At 37.8% G+C, this 5,113-nt stretch overlaps 1 protein-coding gene and 1 pseudogene across 1 annotated transcript in view; one reads left to right on the top strand and one right to left on the bottom strand.

Annotated features, from left to right (window-relative positions):
• FGD4 (FYVE, RhoGEF and PH domain containing 4) overlaps positions 1-5,113 on the bottom strand; it is a 170,463-nt gene that overhangs the window by 147,676 nt on the left and 17,674 nt on the right. The window lies entirely within an intron of this gene.
• On the top strand, positions 4,903-5,020 carry LOC112480348 (annotated as a pseudogene).

Genomic DNA, 5,113 nt, shown 5'->3' with positions numbered 1-5,113 from the left:
GTACTTCAGTTCCTTTTTGCTTAATCCAGACAAAAGATAAGTTTCTACTGTTTTGTATATCTAAATCTCATAAACTGGAAATGTAATTTCTAACAGCATATTAACTGAATAATGAATGCTGTGGTTAAGACTGTGGGCTTTACACCTGGACCAGACTCAATGTGTCCTGGTTCTACTATTTTATGATATGAGACTGTGGGCAAGTTGGCGACTTTTCAGAGGCCTCAGTTTCCTCATGTGTAAAATAAGTGTAACAGTACGCACCTTAGCGAAATGATGGGAGAATTAAATAAAGCTGTATATTTAAAGCTTAGGGCTTGGCATGTAGAAGGCCCTAAAACGCTACAAATAAAGTGTCCACTCTGCAGCACTATCTCCTAAAATCCCCCTCTGCTCTCTCAAGCACTTCTTAACACTCTACATTCATTCCTGGGCCTGTTTAAACTCTCCCTCAAGCATTTCCCACAACCCTACCCTCCTATGGTTCTTCTGCCCACTCCCTTTTCCAATTCATGCCCCTGCAAAACCAATATGGAAATGAAAGAATTCTTGATGGAATGAGGAGAAAAGGAGAAATGAGAAAGTAAGCTTTTAGCACCCTCTTTGGCCAAGGGAGCAAAGGCTGGCGACATTCATCTCACTGATAAGATTCTCTGGTACTCTGCCCTACCGCGTACACACAGCTCAGCATGTCCACAGAGATTGGTTTCGAGAGTACCACCTATTGTGGAACACCAGGTACAAATTAGGCAAGTTGCACGTATTCTCTCCCACCAGCACGTGGCCCTTAGAATTATATGACCCACCAAAAAGTCTAGAAATTGCCTGTAAAGTGAAACTAAACGATGACGTATACTTCCCTGTGAGTCATAAAAATCTTTTCCAGTACATTAAAGTCACAATAAAAACAAGAAGCAAGAAGCAATTCCAAAAACAGGCAGTTCCCTTCTCCGTTCCAAAAAAAAAAAAAAAAATTAGAACAGAAGGTACCCAAAATGACCAAGCAGAGATGATGGTAACTGGAGGTCCTGCATAGCTAAAACGACATTAGCGATCCACATGGTTTTAAGTCCATACCTAACTTACATATACTTACACTAACCCAGTGGTTCTCAGCCTAGGCAATTTTCACTCTCAGGTGTTAAGGGTAGAAAATTTTCAAGTGAGCCAACTAGCTAAGTCAGCTACAGGGAAGAAATATCTTTAGATATCAGAAGTTGTCCTACTTGCTTGTGTGTGGTTTAGGAAGTGTATTGTATAAAATATGTAGATGGCCAATGTCTGCTTCTGTAATCCATTTACTTGTTAATTAAGGGTGTTGTTCCGGGCAAAGATATGCTAACAGCCAACTTCCACTTCTGTAATCTGCTTGCTTGTTCAGGAGACCACCAGGATATGGTCTTAAGCTTTATCAGCTGCCTCCTCTGAAAGCTCGGGGCTGATCTCCTCTAGCCCTGCATGGTAGAGAGTTAGTCGCCGGCCGGCTAATAAAGGCTCATAATTAATCTCAATTGGCTCCGTGGGTCTCAGAATCGTTCGCACCATAACAAAGGAATATTTGGCAATGTCTGGAGCTACTAGTATCTAGGGAGGAGAGGTTAGGGTGCTGCTAAACATCCTACAATGCACAGGACGGCCCCCATGACAAAGAATTATCCAGCCTGAAATATCAATAATGCCAATACGAGAAATCCTACACTAACAAAATACCTCATTGATGATCATCTTAATCATAGTAATCAGTGTTGACAAGGAAAATCTTTTGTTTACCAACCACTTTCATTTGCAGAGAACTTTAAGACCCTTTATCTGGATTGTTTCTTTTGATCCCAGGAAGACATGAGGTGGGCCAATGGAATCCATAGGAGAAAAAAGAAGCCTAGTGGTGATTTAATGACCAGAATGCATTTCTATTATGTTACACTATATACCTATTCTGGTACATGAAGTTATAATTGAAAAATATTTTGGTTGACATTTCTGGGAAATTATATACTATCTTGCTGTCTACAGTGCTAAGTATTAAACGTTTCTTTTTTTTTGATGAAAAAAATTGTAAATATCCATTATTGAAATGGGTAGTACTGTTGGAAATTTTTTCTACTCATCATGTCGGACTGTCAGACAATTTGTTGTAACAACTAAAAGCATACTGTTGTAGCTACTTCCCTCCAGAGCCACTCTTATTTCTCTCCTAATCTGTGACTTTTCATCCACTGTGAGCAATGGAAAAACTAAAAGGAAGCTTATTAAAGAATTTGCTGAGTGAAGGCTAACATGAATAAAGTTCAGAGTTTTCAACAATATTTTAAGAGCAGATACTTTTTTCTTTTTCAACTTGGGCTAATGTCCTAGTGGACACTATTGTTATCCCAAGTCTGACCTATGTAAGTACAGTGTTATTAGATGTTATATGTTTCCAAACCATTTCTATAAAAGAAATGAGAATTTAATGTTCTCCAAGATGAGAAGAAATGGTTCAAGGACCATTCCTGCATACTTCTACCTCCATCACTGAAATCAATAACATTCTGAAAAAATAATTTTCATGATGAAAAAGAATGTACCATGAAAAATGTATATGTTATATGTGAGATGATACAGTGAAATAATGCACAATAATAGGATTGTGCATCTGGAAAAGATTTCACTTTCTCTGAAAATGAAAGGACACTGGTCAAATACAAAACATCCAAAAGAAGAAGAGGGAATACATACGACATGTTAATACCAGTTCACTCTCTAAGATTTTAGGAGCAAATACAAACATCTGCAAATGTGAAATCTGCTGGTTCTACACAAATAAATACCATGGGAACCTGTCTATAAGTTTTGCCACATTACATTTATCAGATATCCTCAGAAGGGCCCAGACCAATTCCAATCACCAATTAAAATATACAGAAACACCCTATACATATATAAATAAATCTGTAGCTAGCATTTATTGAGTATCGAATATATAAAGGTACCAAGCTTTATATACATCACTTAATTTAATCATTTGAAACCTTACCAAATATTTTCATTATCTTGATTTTGTAATGAAACAGCCTTAGGAAGGTTACGCAATTGCCCAAAGCTGTAAAACACCAGAGGCAGGATTTGACCACAGATCTGATTACTGAGCCAGCTAGCACAACTAGTTTTATCATACTTTTAAGAAATGAAGCTACTCCTCTAAGAACAGAAATTCTCTTTCATTCACCACTACATTCGATTTTTAAAAATCTTACTCACTTCTCCATGACTTATATGAAGTATAGACAAAATTCAGTCAGAATACCACATGGTGCCTTACCACATTGTGCAGATTTTTAAATTAGAATAAATTTGAACCTTGTTCACAAGTTACTCATATTCTAAATGTTAATATCTTCAGAAGTTTCAAGTAGTTCCCATTTTCTTAACATAAAGCACCAGGAAGGCAATTAAGTTAATTATACCCATAAAGAAACCAGAGTAGGCCCAGATGCTCTGAAATACTAATTTACATGAAGGAAATGGCCTTCCTGAAGAAGACAGTGTGATTAAAGCTTTCTTCTTTGAAAAGGCCATACTATTTCAAAGTAGCTAAGAAATGAATTTAGCATAAGAATTTAAAATTATTCTCATTGGCATGAAATTTACCAGGAAAGGAACCAACTTTTCTGTAGCTAAGGAAGATCTTAATGCAAGCTAACACAGGAAGAATAAATTACAGTGGTTTAAGGTTCTCCTCCATTTTAAAAGTGTAGATGGAAAGTTTTAGAATGTACTATTAATGAAAAAAGCTGAAAAGGGATGAAGTGTGTGAGGAACCTTGGAAAAACAAGGGAAAAGGCTCAGCTTGTTATGTAGTTCAGGTTAATTATAGTATCAGATAGCAAGTCCCTTTGCTTTACCAAAGGATTTTGTTCCCTTGCACCCCATCCACCAATCATGATAGAGATTTTCAATGATGTAACTTTGTCTCAAAGAAACAACAGTGGCACAACTTCAATAGCTATAATTAAAGGATACTTTGTTACATAAAACAGGTACACTTTTGAAAGTTATAGTTAAAAGCACTTTTAAATTGGATCATCTATCAAAGTACCAAAGAAATTTATTTAAAGGAATTCTATTTTAGGGGGAAAAAAAGTGAGTGAAGAAAAAGATGAAGGAGGTAAGATGGTGAAAAAGCTTTATATATTAGCTGTAAGATGTTTAGCAGCACCTTAACCTCTCCTCCCTAGATACCAGTAGCTCCAGACATTGCCAAATATTTCTTAAGAGTCAAAATTGCCCAAGCTGAGAACTACTGGTTTAGTATATTTATATTAGGCATTGGGCTGGCATAAAATGTGCACTTTGAAAATGTAGCACTCAACATAAGATTTCATTCACTCATTCACTCAGTTAGAATTTCACAAACAGCTAATAAGAACCAGGAACTCTTCTAGGTGTCAAGAAACAGTAGGGAACAAAACTGGTATAGTCCTCGCTCTCATGATGCTAACGGAAATGTTTGTTTTCATGTCAAAGTGATCTGACAAATTACTAAAAGAGATGATGTAGAAAGCTTCTTTGCAGACACAGCTCTCAACCTGATGAACTGAAGGCCTCATGCCAACTCTTTCCTTTACCTTATCCTTACTTAAATCAGTTTGATCTCATGCTCAGCTTTCACCTGTTTCTGTCAAGACAGCAGCCCACAGTTTCCCAATTGCTATGGCCGCTGGTGCTTTGGTGCAAAGGGCCTGGCATCCTACTTCTAAGGTCTGTGCAATGCTCACCTTCACCACCCACCCCAAACACACACCCCACCCCCTCCTTCCCTGTCTCACAGACCAGCTGCTGAGAAGGAGTTCTCGGGGCTAAGCTCAGTGGTCTCCATACTGGGAATCCTGACTGTACCCTGCTTTTAAAAAAGAGACTGCAGTCTACAGCCATGCCATCTTGAACAAGCCCAATCCCATCTTTCTTAGAAGCTAAGCAGGGTCGAGCCTGGTTAGTACTTGGATGGGAGACCACCTAGGAAGACCAGGTGCTGTAGGCATAAAAATTAAAAAAAAAAAATAAGGGATTGTAAGCTGACAAGGTCCTTGCAATCTGTGAGGTCAACCAAGGGTTGCCTACCCTAAAAAATAAA

Source organism: Pteropus alecto, unplaced genomic scaffold (assembly GCF_000325575.1).
Source record: "Pteropus alecto unplaced genomic scaffold, ASM32557v1 scaffold103, whole genome shotgun sequence".
NCBI lineage: Eukaryota > Metazoa > Chordata > Mammalia > Chiroptera > Pteropodidae > Pteropus > Pteropus alecto.
This window is presented reverse-complemented; position numbering and strand designations above follow the sequence as displayed.